This window comes from Otolemur garnettii, unplaced genomic scaffold (assembly GCF_000181295.1).
Source record: "Otolemur garnettii isolate 467f Iridium unplaced genomic scaffold, OtoGar3 scaffold00225, whole genome shotgun sequence".
In the NCBI taxonomy this organism is placed as follows: Eukaryota; Metazoa; Chordata; class Mammalia; order Primates; family Galagidae; genus Otolemur; species Otolemur garnettii.
Window position 1 is genome coordinate 165,462 of NW_003852620.1, and position 25,024 is coordinate 190,485.

Here is a 25,024-nt window from a genome sequence, read left to right on the forward strand (position 1 = left end):
AAGCCAGCACGCTGAGAGTCAGTGAGTTAAGGACAATCTAGCTGGATAAGCCAGGTTCCATCCAAGGATCAACAATCGAAAGACTTCCCACAACTTCATCTTGTATGTGAAGAATGTCTATTTCTAAAACAGTCACCTCGGTTACCTTGCGAAACATTAGGATGTTTCTCTGCAGTTGCTAGGAATGAAAAGATCACATTCTCATTTCAGATGAAAAAAACATGCCCTCCCCTCTACCAAAAAAAAAAAAATGTATGCACCTTGTCCAAAGTCATTCCATAAGGCATGAATATTCCTTGGGGCAGAACCCAGGTCTCAAGACTGCCAATCCCACAAATGTCCATGTGCTGGAGATTAGAGACTCAAAGGGGGGGGGGAGAGGGATGAGAAGGTGCCTGGGTGGACAATGTACCCTACTTGGGTGACAGTTTACACCAAAAGACCAGATTTCACCACTGTGCAATACAAATGTGTATCAGAAATCAGCTTGTACCCCCAAATCTATTAAAAATGTTTTAAAGAACAAAAAAGTCATAAAATTATAATAAGACTGTTAGTGCAAAGTCCCTGCTATAGAAGCATCCCACACTCCCTAAATGTGGTCGAGGTGTCAATCTGAACACCAGGACTGTCCTATATTTAATATATAAATGAGCCACTCTCTGGCCCACTTTGCCAAACACAGGAGAAGTATCTAACTTATCATTATGAATTTCTTCCACCAAAATGAACCTGCAGAAAAGAGCTAAGGCTAGAGCCAGGGAGGACTATGGCTGCCTTCCAACCCAGGGTTCATGTGTGTGGACAGTGTGACAGATATGTGACATATCCATACGTGTGGACAGTGTCACAGATATGTCACACACCCATGCATGTGGACAGTGTGATGGACATATCACACACCCACACATATGGACAGTGTGACGGACATGTCATACACCCAGGCAGAACAGGGGCTCCAGGGGCCCAAGCCACTTGCCCAAGGCCTTCGGCTCCCTCACCTTACGTTCTTCCGATTGCTCCACATCACAGCTACTCTCTGCTACACACTGCTGCCCACACTGCCTATGACAAAGCCTCCAAGTGAGCCATGGGAGAGCCCTGCAATGCAGTGCCACATCCCTGGCTCTGTCCTTAGCCAGCTATGAGACCCTGGGAATGCCCCTGCTTCTCAGGGCTGCAGCATATTTCCCATAGAATAGTGTATAAAGCCTCTTCCATTTCTAAGATTGTGTCTAACAGCTCTAACAGTGCTACAGAGGCAGAGAATTCAACAGAAATCAGGGGAAGGGGGCTGAGGCCTGGGGCCTCAGGATGGATCTACTGCAGTAGCACATCCTGGGTGTTCCCCAGAAAGGGTCTCTTTGCTGGAGACACCACTGAGCTCCAGACTCAGGGATGTGAAGCTGGGATTCTGGGATTCACAGACAACTTTCTAGGAGTGCTCAGTGCTCTGCAGTGAAAGTAAAATGCTCTCCAATTACAGTAAAAGGGAGACATCAAAGAGCAGCAGGGAGAAATAAGATGACTGGGTCTAAGAAGATGTGAAAGGCAAACTGGGGAAACTTTTTTAAGTAAATAACTTTGTGTCCAAATTGATTCTTAGAAGGAAAACAGATCGTTTCACAGTAATGAATAAATGATGATGGAGACTAAAACAAGGACACTGCTGATGGTTCACCTCGGGTGGCCCCCTCACCCGCACCATCTGAAACCCTCTCAGCCAATGCAGCACAGATTTGTCCAGCCACACTCAGTGCCAGGTATGCTCTGGCCATGAGAATGAAAGGACAGTGCCCCTCAGACACCCAACTTTCTTTTGCCTACCACGAGTGACTCAGGTGGCACGATCCAGAAGTGGGGCAATCTTCTGCTCCTCTGAAGGTCCCCTGGATATGACCAGGCCTTTTATTATTCAGGAAACCTCTTAAGGCCAGGCTGGAACACAAAATGGACGCTAGGTCTGGGACGTGACCTGCCCTGAGAGGCACCTCGGCAGAGCCAGGCCCAGGGGTTTGTGTGCAGACCTCCTAGACACCCATGACACTGTGGCAGAGTCACATGAGTGTCACTGTCTTCAGTCCTTACTGGGAGATCACCAAGTAGAAGGCTTTCTGGGTCTGACTGTGCATCAGGGAAAACCAACCCTGAGTAAAACCTGTATCTGGAGATCTGGTGGCATCCTGGAGAGGATAAACTGAAAGGAACAGTCTGGCCTTATTTGGGACCAGAGTAAATCTGGATTTGAGAATCCAACGTTGTAAGTGCAGCACAGTGTCACCTCACTGCCACTCGCTGCCATCTGGCCCAAGGTCACTTCATTACACAGCACGCCCTTGTCTGTGAAGAGGAGAAATGAGAAAGTGGTGAATTCCACACTCCCCAGGCACTGGGACTGGCACGTGCCCAGCCCAGAAGAACTCAAAGGACAGGGGCAGAAGGACACAGAAATAAAACCCAAGGCAGAGAATAACTGTAAAGCCAAGACTGAGGGGACAGAGGCCAAGCCTTCCAACATCAGGGAAAAGGAAAAGGGAACCACCCAGGTAGAGAGCAGGAGGAAGGGGGAATGTAAACAAACGCATCCCTTCCAGGAAAACAAAAGGCCAAAGCTTGCAGTAAGAGTCACCTTCCTTCTTTTCTTATCAAGGCAGAGGATAGACAACAAAACAGGGTCCCAGAAGTCTGTGAGACCTTCCTGGGGCTTCCGGTGGGAGGGAAGTGAGGGGAGACAGGGGCCCTGGCAGTCAGATGACAGAATAGGCTGTGACACCCACCCCCACCCCCGAGCCAGATGCCCCCAGCCAAGGAACTCCTGTTACTGTGATCTTGGGCCTCAATCCATCTTGAACTAATTCATGCTGTTGACAATGAAAAAGAATTACATTTAAAAAAGAGAAAAGGAAAAGGAAGCAAGGGAGGGAGGCAGAAAGGAAGGAAGGAAAAGAGGGAAGGAAGGAGAGAAAGCACAAGACAGACCATGGCATTCTTGGCTCTCCAATGCCATAAACATCGTTTAATTCCTGTATGGTCTGGGTGCAGACTGGTGCGCCAGTCCTCTCACAGTGCTGGGTCCGGCTCCCTGCACTTTGTTGTACTCAGTAAAGGGAGTAAAGGAATGAGCCCCCTTAGACTAGTCCCTTGCTCCTCTGTGGAAGGAGGGAGGGAAGGGAGTTGGAGGAGATTGGTTCTAAAATCCATCCTAGAGTTGAATTCTGGAAATCTTTTATTTCAGATGCTTGAGGGAGTGCCCTGACCCTGGAAGTAGTTTTTGCTCTTCAACGGCACGACTTTCCACCTCTCACTGGGCCCACTGCAACACGCGCTTGGCTCTAGCTGGGAAATCCTCCCCTGCAGCTGAGCTTCTCGGTGGGTGAACTGCCGGGAGTGGGTTACAAGCTTGGCAAGATAGTGCTCAGAGTGGCCGTGGGTGCATTGGGTGGCTGGAACCTCTAAGCCAGAACTCCTTCCAGCCACAAGCCATACAAATATGGTTTTCCACATCAGCTATGACACGACAACAGTTGGGAAGCACTGTTATCAAAAACAGAATACAACCCACTGACTCCCCTAAGCCCAGGAGTGTTCTGGGCGTTCCTTCAATTCATCAATAAGAACTGCACCCAGTTCATCAATAAGACCTGTCAGTTCTACGTGAAAATGTACCTCCAGTCCACCGGCTGCCTCTCCTGTCTTCACTGCCACCACCTCCTGCAAACACCATCACCTCTAGCTGGGACCACTGCTTTAACCCCCTAACTGGCCCCCTTGCTCCTGCTTTGTCCCTGGGCAATCCATTCTCCAGGTCTTCACACAGTGTAAATCATAATGGCACCTCCTTCCCAGGCCTGTAACCCCTGCAAGTCATCTGGCCCTTGCCTCCCTCAACAGCTGTTCCTCATTTGCTCTCCGTCTGGCAAGGTGGCCACCATCTTATGCCCCGGTGCCTCCCTTTACTAGCTGCCTAAAATTCTGGGCACAGTTTTTCACAAATCTCAACTTAAAGAGCTTTCCCTGGGTACTCTAACTAAATTAGTCACCAGCCTACCCATAAGCACCCTCGATTACACCTCTATTCTTATTTTCCTTCACGTCGCCATCTGAAATCGTCAGACTTATACACATTCATTGTTTGTCTCTCCCAATGCAACCCTCCCACACCCCAGAATATAAGCTTCATGAGGGCAAAGACCTTGTGAATCTTTTCACTGATAAGTCCCCAGCCCCTATGCGACTGTCTGCCACATCACAATTAATAAATATTTGTGCAATAAAGGAATGCATCTTTCTCCACTTAAAAACTCACCATTGACACAGATAAGGTTGCCAGATTTAACAAATAAAAATAAAAGGTACCCAGTTAAATGTGCATCTCAAATAAACAACAATTTAAAAAGTTTGATAATACAGGTATCTGGTACATACCAAATTTGGAACATATACTTTAAGTATTTATTATTTATCTGAAATTCAAATTTCACTGAGAATTCTGTATTTTATCTGGCAACCCTAGTCATGGGAAATACTGAAAATAAACACCAGGCAGGCCAAAGCCCCACCGTGAACATCCCCAGGGCCCCTGGATGTGGGAGAGGAAGGTTCAAGACTCAATGTCCTGCACTGCCACCTGCTGGCAGGGGTCTTGTCCTCAGGCACCCCAACCCCTGCTAGAGGAAGTTCATGTCAGAGCCTGTGGGTCTCCCAAACCCATGGACTCTACTCACTCCCCCACCCATAGTGTCCTGATGTCTGTCCCTGCTCTAAAGGTGTTACCCAGGCTTGGTATTTATTTGGAGCTGAGTGCTCCCTTCCTGATCTAGACCATAGCAGTGTTCAAGTTGAACTGCACCTCCTCTCCCAACTGTCCAACTCCAGCTCCATCTGACCACACCCAAGCACAGCAAAGTGGGCTTTGTGGACCTTCACAGACACATCCTCGCTGCTAATGCTTCACACAGAAATTTCAGACACTGAGCCCTGCTTGGAATGCCATAACCATGACTCTCCGGCCCAGGTGTCCTCCCAGTGTTCCTTGACAAGCGTCCCTTCAGGAAGGGCACTTCTCAGGACAGCAGCACAGTATCATGGCTAAGATTGGGCTTCTGAAGCCAGCCCGCCTGAGTTCATAGCAGTTTCATGTGACCCTAAACATGACCTAACCATCCAAGCCTCAATTTCTCCATCTCTAAAATGGAGATAATAATAACTTTTGCACAGGACTGTAAGCAAATAAATGATCTATGAATATCAAGTATTGATGTTACTATTATCATTTTTATTAAATAGACAGATGAATATAATTCTTAAGAGCATTCTTCTCATCAAAGATGTTCAGAAAAAAAGATGCTGCGTAAACCTAAAATTTAAAGTTTTAAAATTTAGCAAAAGATAGATTGTACTAATCAATGGTTAAAAAAACAAAAAAGGACTATTGCCTTTAATTTGCCATCAGTGCTGCATGTCCTAGAGCTCTGTGCTCCCCTGAGATCTGAGACAGCTGTGCTCTCCCCCAAACCCCTAAGAGCACGAGGGACAAGCAAAATAAGACTTCTTGCCCACTGTTCTTTTGTCTTCCAACAGTTGTAACCAGCTTGGTCATGAGAGAGCACAATGTATGACCAAGTAACCCCAAAGTTTAAGAGTAGAAGACAGTCTCAAGATTTAGGGACCCACCAAGGAAGTATTGCCTTAAGCATCTTCACCCCACCTCCCTTAAATCTGCTGATGGGTATCTGCAGCCCATTTAGCGCCCCAAGACACCCACCCACCTCTCTCTGGCCTGAAATTGCCACTCAACAGCGGTCCTCAGACTAAGTGGGGGCCAAGAGATTCAGTAAACAAAGCCATCTTGGTCCCACAGTTTGGTTCTTGATCACTCCTATCACTCAAAAAAGGGACTTGGCTCCCACTTTCCTTTGAGATGGGCAGCTTTGTTTTTGACCTTGCAGCGCCCTCTGCTGCTCTAATTATCCCATCTCCATAAGTAGGTCATACTGGAGATTGACAGAAAATAGGTCAGGGAAGGAAAATATTCTTTGTTCACAACTCAAGTCAAAGCTGCTGTTTCTGTCTCCAGTCCCACTTTCAACCCTGAGACTGGCACCTGCCTCTCTGTCTGCCCAGCCTGCCTATTTCCAGCGAGTCACCCAAAGAGGTCTGTCTTTAAGGATATGAGATAGCATCCTAAAAGGACAGATAGACATTTTCTTGTCTATGAAAAGCCTAATGCAGCAGTAGAGGACATAGGAATTTCTTGAGATGGATGCAGACAAGTGCACCTCTTCCTTATGAAAGAATAAAAACATGATTAAAAAGAAAAGGTTTAGAAATAGCTGAATGTGTGATAATGGGGGTGAATGGTCTGGAGAATGGATTTCTGCATCACTTTCTTCCTGTGCCACATCCCATTCCAAGATCCCAAGGACAGACATGGCCTGACGACAGCAGGAAGCATACCAGAGAGGGACAAGGCTCAGCCGATGACTTCTGTCCCCAGGCACGGGCAACATAGAGGTGACCCAGGGCCTCTGCTTTGAGGAAAGACCTTGCTGAAGGCCCTTTGGGCAAGAATGAGCGTGAAGAACCCTTCCATGATTTTTTACCTAATGATCTCTACAAAGCCAGCATTTGAAGGAAAGCTGTGAAGAAGAAGGAATTCTCCATGGTGTTGCCACCTCTAGAAAGTTGCAGCCTGTGAAAAGAACAGTCTTGGTCCAACCAGGTCAGTGATACTTTCCATCATGGGGCTGTGTGGGAACTGGTCTGACTCTTGCCACCTAGATTTCTCAAACCACCCATAAGGTCTTGTCTCCAGTTATTCTCCAGGGCAGCAAGAATAAACAGGTTATATCTCAATTACTACCAAGAACTAACAAGCAGGAGTGGCTATCTGGAGCACACTGGTAAGGATTCTGAGGTCATGTGTACACTCAGAGAAGAGTGATGAGTCTATTAGCAATATCTGCTACGGGAGCAGGAGGTTAGTATTTGCCATCCCTGCTCTACATGCCATCCCCTGTAATGAGTCCTGCAGAGAAAGAATAATCAGAGCCAACTCTCTGTTGGATTATCCTTTTGGTAAAGGGCAGATTTTTCAATCTCTGTCTTTTCCTTGGCTTCCTTGGGATCTCATGGGCCATTTTGCCTGCTATCAATTGCTGTTGCCTGCAGCTTTAGAAATAAAAAATTTTAAATGAATTAGGAGGTTCTATAATTCTCTCTAAAATCATAAAATATGTGCCAAAGCCAAACACTGCCCTGGTATGATTTATCTATTGTTTAACAGAGATAATCATACCCTCGGCCAGCCAAGAGACACCAGCACCCAGGGAAGGTCTTCATCCTCTTAATTCACATCAAGAAAGCAATAGAGGCAAGAAAGGAACCCACATGTCCTAAGTTCTAGTCCCAGCCTTGCCTCTGCCTACCTATAGGACCCTGAGCAAATCTACCCCTCAAAGCTTCAGTGTCTTCATCTTTAAAATGAGGGCATTGGCCCAGGCAGTCACCAGTTTTCTTCTGGCTCTCACATTCTAGGATGCTGGTGTATAAAGCTACAGAGCTGACCCGACAGTTATTAGTTTATATCCCCCTGTGCAGGATGCTTGAATTCCTCATTGTCCAGCAAGAGGAAACAGGAAAACATGCTTCTTCATTGGGGGGTAGCATAATTTCTTGGTTCAATATGTATGAGTCATCAGAGCCTGGAGCTTCATGCCCAGATGCCAAGCTGGAATACAGTTATTACTGCATCTAGGACAGAGAAAAGTGCTGAAAACAGCCTTTAGGAAACCATCAATTTGGCCACCAAAAAAAAAAAAAAAATGAAGAAGGCAACTTGTCTAGTGTGATAACATTTTGATATCTTATTTACCATCTTTGTCCCTGCAATCTACTCTGTTCCCTCCTGTCTCTGCTCCGAAAGATAGAAGGAGGGCAGCCCTCTCCCAGGCGAGGTGAGGCACCTGTGGGGAACAAAGGGGTTTCTCTCTAGTGAGGAAAGAGCAAAGTTGATGCCACATCCCTTTCAACCATGCTGACACCTCTGGTTTTTGTAAAGGTGTTCACTCCTGTGGGTATGGAGTTAATACAGAACTGACCTTTAGAGCCAAGACTAGAAGAATCATGAAACCAGCAAGTGGTATCTGGCAGAATTAATATTTTTCTATCTGAAAATTGTCAGAGAGAGATTCAAGTGTTCCTTAACAACAGGAACAAAAGATGAATGCTTAGGACAATTCAGTGTAACAAATATTTATTATGAGCCAACAGTTCTTCCCAAGGATCATCTGAACCAGTTTCTGATGAGGCATTATTGTTGCCCTAAGGGAGGCAGGGGGGTTGTCAATGACCACAGACTGGATGAACAATGACAACAGATTTATCTTTGGGACTAGAACACCAGTCAACAGTGGCCCTGAGAAAGTAGCTTAGTTTCAGAAAATAATGTTCACAACGGCACGGGTAACCTAAGACACCAGGTAATGGAAACATTATTGGATCATTAGCTTTAGCATGTATTTCATTACTTTATACAGCAGCTTTGTCTTTCCAGTTGTAAGTTTCCTTAAGCTGATCTGTAAAGCCTATGGAGGAAAGGCACTTTAAGAATTATACGTTTCTGAAATGAGGCTCCCAGCAGCCAGCAAAGGAGAAGTGGTGCTTTTGTCTTTCCAGTAATGAGAAAGGGAGCCTGGCATCCCTTGTACACTTGATGACCCACAGGGGTCCCCTTCCCTGCCCTAGATCAGAACCAGTGGTAAACCACCAGACAATTATTGTCTCATAAATCCGTGCAATGTAGTGGACAGCAAGAAACAGCTAGTAGGTTTTCAGGAAATGGGATCCTTACAAAGCCAGAGCACTTTGGATCACCCTGACATGCTTGGTCCTGCTATCCTCACAGCCGGAGTCCTGGGCTACGGGAGTAGAAGAGGGCCACCCTGGACGACCACTCACAGGGCCAGCCTCCTCTCCTGCCCTTCCTCACGCTAGACACATGCAAATTATTTGAGGCCTACTTTGCTTATCTGTGGTATAGGATATCATGAAGTCTACACAGGCCTTTCTTCTTTGCTCATCAGCTTTCATTAGTGTTTGTGTATTTAATGTGTGGCCCAAGACAACTCTTCTTCTAATATGCTGCAGGAAAGGAAAAGGTTAGACACCCCTGCAAGATGTGGCTAGGGCCAGAGTGGAGGGAATTGCAGCCAATGCAAAGAGTGGCTTGGTAAAGGGCCCAGGCTCTGTGGGGAGGTCCCTGGGATGTTGGAAAAGGGGGCTCAGCTCATTGTAAGCCTCCATTCCCATGCAACTTTAGCAGAGCCCCCCAGTACCTGACAGCCTGGCAATCAGAGGGCTGAAACACTTGGCCAGATCGTGAATTCTCTAATCCGGTGGGGAAAGGCTGCAAAGATCACCTCACCTTCCCGTGGGTAAGGCTGAGTCTGTAGTTTATGTAAAGGCAGCAGCCCCTGTGGGAAGGAAGGAAATAGGAAATTGACCTTTGGAACCAGGGACTTGTGTGAGAGTGAAACTTAGTGCTATCTTTAAACCAAAGGTGTTGGGTTATTTGGTTTGGTTTTTGAATTATCTGAAAATCCCAAAGAAAGAATAGTTCTTCCTAAGCAGTTGGTTACAAATTCTGACTTCAAACTTCTAAAAAGATTAAATGTTAAGGCAGACGGTAGCTTGGGAAACTCTGTTTCCCTGTGTAATAGAGACCTACTCTTTTGTTTGCTTTTTTGTTTATTTTGTTTAGGAACTAGGAAGAAAGATTAGATGCCCTCGCCTCGGGGGGGAAAATTTGCAGAGCATTTTTGGATAATTTAGATCCAGAGAATCAAATCAAAAACCCTCATCTCCGAAAGTCCTTAAAGATCCCCTCTCCCTCCTCTTCATGCTGAAATGAAGACAGTGAAACCTTGTGAGTTTGTGAACCTACTTGAGGTCACAAAACTGAAATGCAGGACAAAGCCAAGACAGTTCATGGCTCTGACCAGCCCAGACCCCATGGCAGGATCATTTACATCCCAATCATTCTTTTCTCAGCTCAGAAAGGAACCCCAAGTTCCAAAGGGTGATAAAAATTGTTCTGTGCCTATGGAAAGGAAAGGCTAGCTGGAGTGAAACAATAATTGAATTTAATACTCGGGCAACAGTTGCAGCCATCTGCAAACCCAGGCAGGGATGGAAAAAAAACAAAAGAATGAAAATGCTAGTCTTGTTTTCAGACAGTGACAATGACCATCAAACACATCCTATAAATTCTGCATAGCTAATTTCTTTCCCAGTGGGAGTTTATATTCAATGATAGATGGCTTCAGCTATGTGATTGCTTTGGACCACAGAGTATATATACAGAATTGGCTTGCTGAGTCTTCTGATGTCTTGAAGTAAAAAACCAAATCTCTGGACAAACCTCTTCATCCCTGAAGCCATAGGCTACTGGAAAGAAAGAAATCCTCGCTTATCCTTCCTCTGAAGCTTGGAGGTTGGGAGAAAACTCCAGTTCTTAGGAAGCTCTGCAAAGCTGGGTTCATTAAGCTGGTGGCACACAGGTTTTTGCAAAGCCCCTCAGCACTGTGTTCAGCAAACCAGCGGCTCCAAGCTGACATTTGGGGAAGGAACACAAGTCACAGTGAATCCCGGTAAGTGGAGACAAGCATTGGACCCTTTTCCTAAAAGTGACTGGAGAAGGATGCCTCTTGCCACATATCTGTCAATCTTCAGGGCCTGCCTGGCTAAAAGATGCCCTCTCCACATTCCAGGGAGGTGTGCCCATGCAGCTACATGCATTTTTTTCCTAAATTATCACAAAATCACTTAATGATCTGGTCATTGGTGGCTACATGGTGGCTCTCTTGTGCCTTCAGAGCCCTGCTGGTTTATCAGTTAGAGGAAGATACGTGCCCAAAGACCTTCAGAGTTTGAAGTCATTGTAAAAAGAGAAATACTGGCAATGTGTTTGCCTTCTTGGAAGGAAAAAAAATAATAATGACTTACTGATGGCATCTGTGAGTTAGGTGCTATTATTATCCTCATTTCATAGAACAGAACTTTTCATATTTGTACAGAGGCACAGAAAAGTTGGTAACTTGTTCAGTAACTTGCTGGTAACTTGATGCAATAAGAAAAAGGATCTGAAATTTCATTCTTGGCACTCAGATTCCAGAGCTGAAAGCTTATTAGTGAAGGGATTATGTTTAGAAGTCAGCGATGTTTTGTTCCCTGAGGTTGCTACAGTAATCCCTAGAGAAATGTGCTCTCAGCAAGCACTGACCAGCAGGACCACTAGGACCCGGTTATATATTCTTAATCCTTATAGCAACAGTTACCATTCTCTCCACTTTACAGATGAGGAAACTGAGGTGCAGCAAGTTAAGTTAATTTCCCTGGGTTTCAAACCCATCTGTCTGGCTCCAAGGCCTGCGCTCTTTCAACTTCACTGCAACTACCAAACAGCTAAATTAACTACTTAATTAATTACCAAGACAACACTCTAGCAGGCTGATAGGTTAATAAGTGATCACATTTTTCTCCATGGTCCCTCTCTCTTTTCAGGAATAACCATAGCTTGTATGATGTTATGTATCCCTTGGGGGAGTGAGTGAAAGGCCCTTGGCAGTATTTGTAAAGGAGACTGTGGGGGTGTAACATCTGCAAAGCTCACCTTTGGAAAGGGGACAAAACTGACAGTAAACCCACGTAAGTCTGAATAACTATTGTTTCCAAATTTCTCTCTGGAACCCTGATTTGCCAATTTTCCATTTCGTTTCATAACTCGAGTCCAAACCACAGCAGTCCCTGTAATGGATTCCAACACAACAACTGCTCAAGTATTCCTCCTGCAGCACGCAGGATGCTGCTATCTCCCCTCACGTGCTATTTCATCTGATAGATAAGGATGACAGTGCTGGGGGAACATGGGACTAAGGAATTAGACTAAGGAGTCCTTGGATAATTGGTGGAGTTCCCCTCTGGACTACGAGAAAATTGCTTAGCCCTCTCTATTTTCCTCTTCTGTAACATGGAGGAGGCACTTCCTGCTTCTGTTTCAGCAAAGCAGGCAGGCTGTAAGGGATATTAGCACATTTTCTGTAAAGTGACAATAAGTACAGGGGAAAACAAAGAAGGCCCCAGGTGGTCCACCAGTTCCTCACTATTTTTGAAGAGCTGGTTTTCTCGGGGATGTTCTTGGGTGATAAGTAAACATGTCAGTAAGTCAAAAGGATTTTGGGCAACTGAGTTTTTGTAGAGTCTCGTGTCATTGTGTGATACAGCATCCAGTAATAAGCTGATCTTTGGGAAAGGAACAACCCTGCATGTCAGACCAGGTATGTTTTAATGAGGATTATTCATTTCCAAACATAAGTCGCCATCCTTAGAAATCCGGTGAAAGGTAGCTGAATCACCCACCCAGTTATTAGCGTCTGTCACCAGGGGTCTTTCCGCTGCAAATCACAATCTGAGTAGTTCCAGACTGGAGCCCCTTCAGGATGGTTTCTGCAACACCTTTCAGCCCCTGAGAATGTTAAGTGTGTTTTGGTTAATTGTAAAGGTATGTGCCTGACAAATGGAATCTGAGTTGAAGTTTTAGTGGGTAGGAACAGAAAGCGTTTAGAAAGGAAGGGGAAATGGGAAGGAAGATTAGACTAAAGCACATAGCAATGGCAGGGAACGTGCAATGCAACCTGACCCAAAAAGAGTGAGCTGTAGCCTAATGATATCAATAATTGAACGACCTTGGCTTATCAAGGCTTCCGTGTTGGCACAATTAGGAAAAGAGTTGTCTAATCCCTATAATTCTCAAAATCTTGGAGCAGAGCTAGTTGTATAAAGCCACGTAAGATTTTCTGGTATTGATGTGGCCAACTAGCTGATATTTAAAGAAAGGTAAGATTGAAAGCAAATATTCAAATTAGTCAGAAAGATCATGAACTTCTAAAAACATGCCCCAGGATGCTGTTAACCGCTGTATTTCTAATTGGGTCCTTGAGGACTATTTTCATCCCTGCTTTGGCTGAACTTTCAGCATCAAAGAAGACCCTTTTGATACCCACACATTTCTGTGCCTCTCATTGAAAATAAGGCAACTAAGTTTGGGGGTATGCGAGAGGGATTCCCTATTCCAAATGTAATACCCAGAGGGATATTTTGAGTGTTGCCCCCCCCCAAACAAACCTAATTTCAGTTTACTCAAATGTAGCTGAAATCTTGCTTCATGAGCAAATTTCTATCATCTATTACAAGGGAAGCTCATTCCAAACAATTGTTTGGGGTTTAACTTGTGCTGATAATTTCCAAAAGTTACCCACTACTCAATGGGTAAAATAAAAACTCAAAATAAAACTCCTGCTTTCAGGGCCAAACTCTTCTCCCCATTAAAGAGGTTAGAATCAAAATGTTATAGTATTATGTTGGCACCCCATGACTTTCCTAAAGTCCCTTATGCCTAAAACAGTGTGAGACAGAAAAGCATTTCCATGCTGACCGATGTGCCCGGAGGCTGACTTTTAACAGACTCTAAAGGACTGGTGAGTCAGTGCTTATGTTTCCAAACTGGATTGGATATTTACAGTCCTCCAGATATTAAAAATGATAACCGGAAATGGCACGTGCAATTCCAGTTTTTATTTATAACTCTCATCTTTCCCAGAGAACTGTTATCAATTTTCTCCCAGAGGTGTTACATTCATCCTTCCTTTGGGTCCTCTGTACTTGATGTGTACAGAGATGAAATATTGGTTACGATTCAAAAACCATCCAGGAGACTTAACTTAAGCTTTCCCTGTCAGAGAGCTTCGAAAGAGCTAAAAAAGATGGGAAGCTGATATTTGGGAACTAGATTAAAAAGAAAATCCAAATTAATCCCAGGGAGCAATGCTCAGTTGATGGTTATTTAGACCCATCAACCCTGCAAGCCTCGTTGCTCAGTTGGCTGGAATGGCCCTATCTTACCCTTACTTGGAAGAGTAATAATAACCTGTTTGTCCGAGACCTGTCCTGAGAAATGTCAGCCTCCGGGGCTAAAATTATCCTTGAAATGTGGTTTATCTCTATAGAGTTTATCATTATACACAGTGTTCTGGAAGTAATAGAAAAGTGCATTCGGAGCTTCTGCAAATGGAAATGAAATGTAAATTCAGATTGTAAATACTTGACTGCAGTAAATAGATAGCAAGAAAAAGGATGAAGAGATTAGAAACTTGCCACATTTCTCTAACCCTAAAGGGGATGTGTCTATAAATAGTTTAAAACTATTGAAGAGGAGGGGCAGGAGGAAGGAGGAGAACAGAAGTAAACAGATTTTCTCCTAATCTTCTTCACTTTGTAAAATTAGAAATGGTTTTTCAATCAAATTTCCCTGAGCAGAAGAAGAAACCGTGTTTGTTTCTGTACTCCGTTTCCTGTGGGTGGGTGTCTCCCCGAACTGTCTGAGGATGGCTCCCCGTTAGAGCCTCCACTGGGAGGAAGGGGTTGGGCACAGACATAAATCCCAGTAAGTGTGCGGGAGCCCGAAGGTCACAGCAAGCAGGATTTCCCGCAGATTTTCCGCCTTGCCTTTTAACCTCTCCTGTCTTAGCCCGATAAATTAGGTCCCAGGCGAGCAGGCCCTAAGATTCAAACCAGAAGCTTCAAGGAGGAAGCCAGCTTAACTTCACTCGGGAGACCTAGTGTACTCTGACTTTACAGATTCTTTTAATCCAGCTGTTTTTAGGGAAAACTCTGAAACGGCTGAAGGAAAAGTTTAAAAAAAAAAAAAAGTTAGACTTCTATGAAGTGAAAATAAAGATGTTAAATATTTGACTGGCAAAGAAACTGAAAAGGCTGGCACGTGGGGACAACAGCTGAAGGGGACTTTGGGAAGGAGAAAGCGACAGCTCCCAGGAGACCCTGTCCTGAATGCCTCTGGTTAGTGAGACGGGCCATTCAGCACAGCAGCCCAGCCCCGGCGCCTTCCTTGGCAGGGAGAGAGAGGGTGCGTCTGCAGTTTCTGTAAAGCTGTGTGCTGTGGTGTGACTCAGGGAGTGGCGCCCAGAGGCTGGTATTTGGGCAAGGAACCAGGCTGATCGTTACCCCAAGTAAGTGTGCAAGGGCGACTCCATGCGCCTCACTTTCCTTTCTGGGCCATGTCCTTCCAGCTGTCCTTGAGGGCCATATGCTTAGTCCGTTATAGAGACCAGGAAAGATGAGAAAGCCCTCAAATTTCCACCTTTAAACGTCTTTCTGTAAAGCCCCCTTGATCTCTTCCCCTTCTGCAATCAGTTTCCAGTAAACCAGAATCCAGTGGGTTGATGTGAGCAATTTCAACAAAAAGCAGAGAAACAGTGAACTCCAGAGTGTGATAAAGTAAAAACTATGTGAGTATCAGCCGGGGGAAGACAATTAGGAGTGAAAAAAAAATGGATTACCAAAACCAAGGTGGTAGCTTAGTCATAAAAAGAACGATACAAATTTTTTAATTTAATTACAAGTATAGTATATATACATATGTGTGTGTACATATAATATATGTCAGGCTCCATTGCCCTCTGGAGGCCCAGCTCCCACCTCCAGCAGCTGCCTTCTGGGCTTACCATCAAATAACCTGAGTCGTGAGTGCAAGGTTGAAAAATTAATACCATACTGACACCCAGGACCTTCCTACAAAGAGCAGCTCCTGTTCCTGTTTTTGTAAAGCCTCCCCTGGCTGTGAGAATACTGGAGGTAGCAACTATAAACTAACATTTGGAAAAGGAACTCTCTTAACTGTGAATCCGAGTAAGTTTGAAGGACTGGGGGGGTGGGGGTGGGTCAAACAATTTTAACTTAAATTACCTGCCCCTCCAAAACTTCACAAATTAGCTTTCAAATCTAATGTTTGTACTAGGGGAATAGGGTCCCCATCAAAGGGATTAGAATGCCATTGTATAAAGACTAAATTACTTTCAGCCAAAAAACATTCCTATCATCCATCCATCTTCAACAAGATGATTGGTGCAGGGAGAAAAATTAGATACAGGATCCTGAGGGATTCAACTAAGGTCAGGAAATGTTTGCCAAAAAGATAGACAGGAAATTGGCATATTGTGACTATGCAAATTCAGTAGACAAAATAAAAATTTTCCTAACATACGTACTAAAACCCCCAAGTTTATCTCCTGAAATAATGGGAACCTGCAATTGCATTAACTAATGGTGAAAATTCTATGAGCAAATTTCTTATCTTCTTCTACCTTCACTTTCTCTCTCCTAAAGAAACTGTTCTCAACCACTCCCCTGGGTTTCCAAGGGTGGAATTGTCTGGTTGACCTGGGGAGAGCACTTAATCCCCTTTTTCTTTGGTTATCAAAGTAATCGATTCAGCCTCCACTTTACTTAGTCCATCTGAGAGGAGAAAACGTCATCCATCCTCTGAGTCTTGAGAATAGGGCAGTATATTCTCTCCTTCAAATATACACCCACCCTTCCCTAATGATAATAAGGTGTGTGTGAGGACTTGAACAAGTTAAAAATGCTATATATAAAAGTAAGGAAGTGTGGTTGCTATTGGCGCTTCTTGAAAGTCTGTGCTTTTGGTGGACTGATAAACTAATGCTAAGGAAAACAGATTTGTTGTAAAATTCAGGTAAAGTAAAAATGAGAAAAATTTGTTGAAAGGCTCCAGGGGCCTTTTGGTGTAAGCTAACTGCCCTTGGATGCTGAGGAAAGGCTAGTACATCCCTCACTGGCATTGATTCGCATCAGATCTGCTTTCTATGGGTGAGAAATGTCACTCTAGGAGAGGCACTTTGGAAAACACAATCCAGGAACAATTCTAAAAATAACTGGGGGAAGGGGCTTGTAAATGATTCAGTGACACAGCATGTGCAGTGTTGGGGGAGTTAATGCAGTCCTGGTAGCAGACAGCGGGGAATGTTCTGGACTAGGCCCTGCCTAAAGAATGTGCAACGTGGTTAACCATGAAGTTCTCATGCACAGAAGTGCCTCACTCAGCAAGGGCAAAATCAGCAAATCTGCAACATCGGACACAATGAATAATATATGATGTTGTTAAATAAATCCCATGCGTTCTGCAATCTCTGAGATCTTATCAAATCGAAGCTTTAGGGGAGTTTCATACGAACATCTCAGGAGATTCCAGGGCTCAGTTGCTTTTCAGAGGATGGACACACAAGGCAGGAGACAGTAGGTTTTATCATTGGTGACTTACTGGAAACTCAGGAGGATAGGGGTGTGAGGTGGGTTTTCCAGAATGTGAGAAGCTGGGGGCCCCTCTGAGCACTTACTTGATCTCTTGGGGGACTAAGAGTTCTAACAATCTTACACTTTAAAACACTGGAAAGGCCAGGGAGTTTGACAGCCTAAAGAGGCAAAGGAAATATCTGTGCAAGGCAAGCATTCTTCCAGAGCTCTGGACAGCAGTTGTGTGCCGGATTTTCCAGGCAGTGAACTCTTTATGTGCAGGAGCTACGAGGCAAGGCTGGAGTCCAAGGAAACCATGATTAAATTCTGTTTTCCTGCAATCAGCAGAACATAGAGATTATTGCCACAGCAACACTTTGGTGGCTGTTTGAGGGCTTCAGCTGAGGGCAGGCATCTGGTTTTGCTTATGTCCTATGGAGGCTGGAGTGGGGGGTAGGGAGCTCTTCAGACAGTGAATGCTGGGAAATAGTGAAGGGATAGGAGGGGTTGTTTGAATCCTAACTGCTGTCCTTAAAGGCCAGGTAATAGCCTTTTTCTCACAGTCTTTTCATGGTAGTAAGCAGGCTAAAACTTTAACCTTTTGTTATTAAATGGTTGCTTGAAGAGCTGATTAGAAGGGTTAGCATAAATTCATCCAAAAAAAAAGTTTAAAAATTGAATTCAATTAAAGAAAAGAAAAAATATCTGGTTTTTTATACTCTTTGGGCATAGGGCTGAATCACCCCCCTACCATATAAAGAGACTGCCTGACTTTTGCTCTTTCCAACTTTTGTGGTAGCCAGCAGACACAGCCAAGGACGCCTGTGGTTGTCACTGCCAGAATGGAAGCTTTGTTTGGTCAAGAGATGAAATTTACAGTAACCCCAAGTAAATATACAAGAGCCAGCCTGTAACAGAGACTTCACTTAATGCTACCACTGTGGCCATAAGGCTGCTCTGTGAGGTCAGAACACCTCAGGTGAGACCATAGGTGACCAGATGTCTGGATTTCCTGGGCTCTTGAAGTCAAAGATCTTTCTTTGCTAAATCCAGAATAGTCCCTAGGAGAGACAATTAGCACAGCAAGTCTCAGGTATAAACTTTCTGTGAGTTACTACTTAACATTTCACCAGGTTCAAGATTGACAAAAACAAACAAACAAAAAAAAGCTCAGTTAAATGCACCATCATTTTCATTCCTTATGCCAGGGCATGAAGGGAAGCTCAGGAGATAGTGTTTTCATGAGGCTGGAGTCTAAACCTCATCTAATTCTAGTCAGCCTCCAAAAAGCTGAGCACTCTTCTCCTGTCTCCTTGTAATCAATTCATTGTCATCAGAAATGTGTGACACCTCGAGGGGAGGGGAGGACATGTCTTGAAAACTGATCAGAGAAATTGTCTTGAAAATGATGCTGTAAAATGGAAATGAGACCTTTAGAAAGAGAGATGCCGAACATGAGAAATCAGTAAGCCTGGGGACAGAAAGGAGAGGAAATGGGGAGAGGCAGGAGGTGGGGGGGCAGGGGGGCAGCAGACCAGTGTCCCAGCACCAGATGTGGAAACAGTCCTCTGACCTTCAGAGGAAACTCAGGCCACAGATCTAGGCCCTCTTGGGTGAGTTCATTCTCCCCAGGATTAAAGGAGGAAGATGTCTGTGAGCCTCATAGTGCCCTCCGGGGTTCTTGTAATGGCCTGCACTACAGTGCTAACACAGGAAGTGCTGGCCTTGGAAAGCTGACATTTGGACAAGGGACCACCCTGACTGTCCATCCAAGTAAGTGTAACAGGACACAGCAGCATACTGGAAAATTCTGGAATTTCACCAGTGGTGTCAAGTTTAAAAGAAATGGCTGTTGCTGGGGTACCAGATCTTGCTTGAAGTAAAGTAGCCTCGTCCTACAAGGTTCTTTCTCTTCTTTAATTTCAATGTACAATAGATCCCCTTTGAACTCAGAGCTATCACGTCTATCTCCCTGCTGTGAGTACAGCTGACCTTGACCCTGGAAAGACAACAAGAATCTTTTCTGCTTTCAGAGCTTTCTCTGGAGGGGATAGCTTTTTATTTGGGGGGCTGTCACCCTTTCCAACTGACTCCCCTGAGTAACCCATTCTTATGTTTCATACCATTCCCTGTCAGAAAGTTCTTCCTCCTATCAATCTTAATTCTTCCTGGTGCAGCTGAGGCGATTTCCATCAGTATCTTCCACAGTAAAGAGGAATAATTGAGAGCAGAGTTTGAATAGGTATGTGGTATTCAGTTCAGAATGGGTTTTAAATGAAAGCGGAGAAGGAAGAAATGAAAACTGAATGGGAATCTGAGGTCTTATTTCAAATCCCTCTATGTCTCCTGCCTGTCTCCCACTGCGTCTATAGATGCAAACCCTACAAAGCGGGGCAGGGGGAAGGGGAGACAGAAATAAGCATCCACTGTGTCCCTTTCCTATCTCGGAAACCACCAGGCAGGGGATTACAATTAAATCCGAAGAGTCTCAGATACAAGGCTTAATACCTTTCCTCCTCATGGTGACTTGTATCCTTGCTGATAATTAGAGCAGATAGAAAGATTTGGCTTTGGTGTGTTTGCTACTGCACCCCGCTGGGAAGAGAGAGAAACTCGACTGTTTGTTAAGATTCATAAAATTCCTTCTGTCAGTCCTTGTAAAACTCCCTGAGGCAAGCAGATGTGTGGCAGCTATGAGAGCTGATACTGGGAAAGGGGACGGGGCTAACCAGGAAGCCAGGCAAGCTGGAAAGACCCATCTCACAGTGCACACCCCCACCTCCCACCCCCGGGTATTTTGCTCCCTTCCCCATTTCAGGCCCTTCGGCTCTTTCTTGTAGGGATTTTAAGAGAGTCAGATGGAAATGGACTCAGGAGAGTCCGGAGCCCTTGGGTGCTCAAAAATGATAAATGAAAGGAATGTGAGAAAAGAAAGAAAAGCAGCAGGACTGTGCCTTTCCCTGCAGCTTGTTTAGACTGAGATGGGAGGTGCGATCAGGAAGGGTGTCATCACTCCAGCTGTCATCACCGGGCACTCTGTTTTCTTAGGATCTCCATCAAGGGCAGCGTCCTCTCGTGCCAAAGGCATGAGCCCAGGCCCTGTATTTCCGGAGTAGCTGCTCTTGTTGTGCAGGCAGATAGCATAGTCCCAGTTCTGTGTGTGTGGAAGAGGCCGTCTGACATTGCCATCTTTCTCTGCTCCACTGAGTGGCAGCATAAATTCATACCAGCTTTGTGTGGCACTAGGGTGTTCCATTGCTGCCGCAAGGCTGAATATTGAGTCCTTACGATCATCTTGAATGTGTGACATACCTGCAAGTGAAGTCCGATCATGCGCAGGGTGTGGGTTGGACCAATATTGCCCATTTTTTGTTGTTTCTCCAAGCCCAGTAATGTGGAACCAACCCAGAGGTTGACATTTGAGCTAGGGATCCTATTGACTAAAATTTGCCAAAGGGATCTGAAAGGCCAAAACTGCCTTCAGAGCTCAGCCTTTGTTGTTAGCTCACTGGCAGTTGTCATTTCAGCAAAATGCATCCACTTAGAAAGGTCAGCTCTTCATTAGCCAGACAAATGAGAACAACATATTGACCAGAGATAAGGAGCGGGGAGCCCAGATCTCAGCCTCTGAGAGCCTGGCATTTCCAGTGCTTTAATCACGCACACCGGCGAACATATGCTGTCTCAGAGAAGGCAGATCAATGGTGCCTGAGCACCTGGTGTCACCAAGCTAGGGCTCAGAGATGGAAATAAGATGCAGATGGGGACGTTGTATGGACTGGAGGATAATGGAGAAGGGAGCTCAGTGGTGCTTTTAAAACCTGCAGCATGTCAGAAATCACAACGGCGCCAAGGTGAAGTTCACATCCCTAGCAAGTTTCCTGTTATACCCCCAGAATCTGCCCTGATCGTGAAGCTCCAACTCACTAAGACTGTAGGTAATAGCGAACAGCGCCTGAAATGCCTTTTGAAGTGGCATCAAGTAAGGCTGTACTCCAAGATCTGTAAGAGTCACCTGTCAGTTATTGTAAAGGGTGGGGTGGCTGTGTGACAACCTCTTACGGCAAGTTATCATTTGGGCAGGGGACAAGCTTATCCGTCATTCCAAGTAAGTCTCCTTGTGATGTTGGCTGTGGAGTATAGTGGGGCTCAAATGGCTAGGCGGGCAGCATGGTGGTTGAAGACACAAAGCTAAGAAAATTGAGGTATATTAACTCTGGTCAGGAAAGAACAGCAAATGCAGGTTTAGTCCTTAACAGTCCTTCACAGAGAACAGGGGACTTGAAAGTGGCGATTAGAAAAACAACCTGTAATCTACTAGCACTTTCTCGCTGCACGTGGGGGACCAGCGTGGGGGGCGAACAGGGTTGGAGGAACAGGAAAAGGACAGTGCATGATTGGGGGTGTGGGCGAACAGGAGTTGGAGGAACAGGAAAAGGACAGTGCATGATTGGGGGTGTGGGCGAACAGGGTTGGAGGAACAGGAAAAGGACAGTGCATGATTGGGGGTGTTAGGAAAATAAGGCAGGCTGGAAAAGAGCAAGGCGACTAGAGCCTCATACTGGGTTGATCCAGAGGAAATGAATTGTTCCAGAAGTTTCACAAAGAACTAAAGTGAAAAGATGTAATGAGGAGTCCTGATTAAAATGCACTTCAGAGTCATACGATCATCAGGAGAGAAATTAAGTCTTAAAAGAAAAAGAATTTTTTAAATGCCCGAGCATAAAACAAATGGACCTACACCTTTAATTAGACAGCAAGCAGCACGAGGCGCATTAGCCTTCCTTTTAATCCCCTCTCAGGAGGAATGGGTCCTCCAGCCACATGTGGTGGCAGCCGCTCTCAGCCCGGGAGTCCTTTCCAATAACACCCTTGCTCTGAGGCCTGATGGGGGAAGGAGCTGGTGACCTGCCTGTCCATCCTCAGCTGGTGGGGCCCCAGGTATAAGCTCTGCTCTCTCTCCCCCCTGGTTTTTGTTAAGCTTCCTATCACAGTGGAACACTGGTAACCAGCAGTTCTATTTTGGGACAGGGACAAGTTTGAGAGTCATTCCAAGTAAGTCAAAGAAAAACTTCCCTCACTATTATATTGAGCAAACCCTTTAAACTGCAGAAAGAATCGAAAAATTCTGCTATTCTATTTCTCTGCTTCTAGGTATAATTTTATCTGGACCCAAGCAAAGAGCCCTTCCCCTCACCCCCAGAATGATTTATGCCAGGACAGGTCTGTGTTTCCCTGCCTGAATATTCCTGAGGAAAGGGAACAGACAAGGTCATTGCAGAGCCAGCCAATTCCTCTAGCCCACCCCCACCTCTGCAATGACCAGAGAGGCTTGATCCTTTGTGGCACAGGCCTCAGAGACAGAAACTGGAGGGACAGCTCTCAACTGAGAGGAAAGGGAAGGTCAGAGAAGGGAAATGAGATGACCTGCCCGGAAACTGGACACGGGCTAGGGTAAAGGGATGAGAAAGTGGCTGGGTGTCCAGACTCAATGCTGTGGTTAGACCTGAGGGATGTATTTCTACCTGGAGAAAGAAAGAGAATTTCTGTTCTTCTCTCTGAAGGAAAATTTGGCAGGAAAATCAAAACAGATCACACTTGTCAAGACTCTCCTAATTACAGCCTTTTATCCTGGTTTGTCTCAGTTGTTCCAGCAGAAAATGGCAGGACAGGGTCACTGAGGGCTTTCATGTTGTGGAAGCATAGCAGGGAGGGGGTTCACAAGATGTGAGGGTGGGAAATTACAGGAGAGTTTGGAGAGTTTTGGAGTGATGGTTTTTGTAATGACTTAGAACACTGTGTCTAACTATGGAAATGAGAAATTAACCTTTGGGGCCGGAACCAGACTCACCATTACACCAAGTAAGTTCTTCACCCTTGGTCAGGAGATCAGCCTGTGCACAATTCGGTAGGACGTGGTAGACCACGCAGGCTTAGAGCGTTTCCATCTGTACTTTGTCTTAACTGGTAGAGATAGGTGCCAGCCAAATATCCAAGTTTTCTGGGGGACCTCCAGTCTTGAATATTTCATTCAAAACTAGAAAACATGATTCATAATTCCGTTTGAGCTACTGCCATCAAGTGCCAACGTGACATGGGAGGAGAAGGTAGACAGAATGACTGCTGCATCTTCACTTTTATCTTGTCTGATAATTTTCACTTTGAGCCCTGCAAGTGTTTGGGAGAAATGGTAAAAACATAGACTATCAAAGAGACCCAGAGAGGCAGGCAGACAGAACGTCAGGCATGTAATTTTACAAAACTAATCCGGTGTTATGTCTCCCTTTGCAGATGGCAAAAGGTTATTTGGAAAGGTGCAGAGAGCTGGGGCTCTGGGTGCGGTAGTGTTAACCAAATAGGCGAGCTAAGCACTGATCTCAAGGGAAAAGTTTAAACTTGGAAAACTCTGATGGCTTTTTCTTTTTATCAGTATGACAGCACATCTGCATTCAGTTAATTACAGTTCGGGCAAGGCATAGAATTAACTGTTAAAAAACAATTATGTCTGAGATGAAGGGTAGGTGGATATATCTACACAGAGTGGAATAATGTGCAAAACGTGGGGCAAATGGATTTGTTTGCACCTGCAATTAAAAGCTGTGGAAAGTTTGAATATGTTCACTGTGTAACCAAAGACAACTTCACAAAATGGAAAGAAAAGCACGCCGAAAGAGCAAGAACCGGAGGGGTGGAACCTTTCCAAGTCTGCATTTCCCAACTGTCTGAACGACTCACTTACCTAAGGGGATCTTTTTTCTTTTCTCTGCATTGGAAATTAAAGGCATGAGTATTGAGGAGTTGAATAGCGCAGACTCTTCTAGTGAAAACTACTTTATAAAGCACCTCGCAGCTGGGGTGGATAAAGCACCTTTAGACTTCAAAGTCCTTTTCTTCTCCTCTCTGGATAAGGTAGGATAGTGGTCTCTCCTTTGGGGACAAGGAGAGTGAGAGAGTCCCAGAGTTATAAAGCAAGACGGTGGCAGGGCTGAGCTGTGGGGACTGGGGACCCAGTGATAGGCAGTCTGCTCCCTCCCAAAGGCAATCTCCAGAAACATCCAGGGAACTGTCTCCAGGGGAGAACTGACAACCCCAGGGAAAATGCTACATTACCCTCTGCTCAAAGCAATTCAGCTTTACCTAGTAAGGAATAGTCAGAGTGGCTTTAAACCAACCCAGAGCCCCAAATATTTGAAAACTTTATATGGAAGCCAGCGAACATGAGTTCATTTTCCAAGCAGTGCTTCCAGAAGTTGTTAGTGGTTGGTAGTTGCTATGGATTTTGAAACTGAAGGACATCACAGCAGAGTGGAATTATTTGGAACGGGGGGATAGGAATTAGAATTAATGAAATGAAAGAAAAGTCTGGCTAGAGAACTAGAAAAATCCAGGAAGAAAAGATACAGTAAACCCTGGGTGATTTGTAGCATTTATCCTAGTCCAAACAGCAAAGGGCAAACAGCCAAAAAAATTCCAATACACTATTTGCCTCTTCACATTTACAAGTTCCTGCAATTATTACCAATGTCTTTGGCTTGTTGGCCAAATACTAGCAGGTCCTAAATGCAAAATGGAATGGTCCTCTGTGTTTAGAACCAAGTAACTCTCTCCCACCCCACACCCAAGCACTGTTTTTGTAGAGGAGTTTGATACTGTGTGAATACGGAAACAGGCTAACGTTTGGCTCAGGAACTATTTTGAGTGTCCAGCCTTGTGAGTATAAAACACATTCATTCCAGCCCACCCTAATTCCAACCTGAGTTTCTTTACCTTTTAAATAGACTCATTCTTTCTTAGAAGTATTTGATTCTAAAGAAAGAACTAGCAAAATTCCAGGTGCAGCACAAGACTTCATTAATGT

General features: G+C 44.9%; 1 protein-coding gene across 1 annotated transcript in view; it reads left to right on the forward strand.

Moving 5' to 3' along the window:
• Positions 1-25,024, forward strand: part of LOC100954674 — a 235,000-nt gene that overhangs the window by 153,211 nt on the left and 56,765 nt on the right. The window lies entirely within an intron of this gene.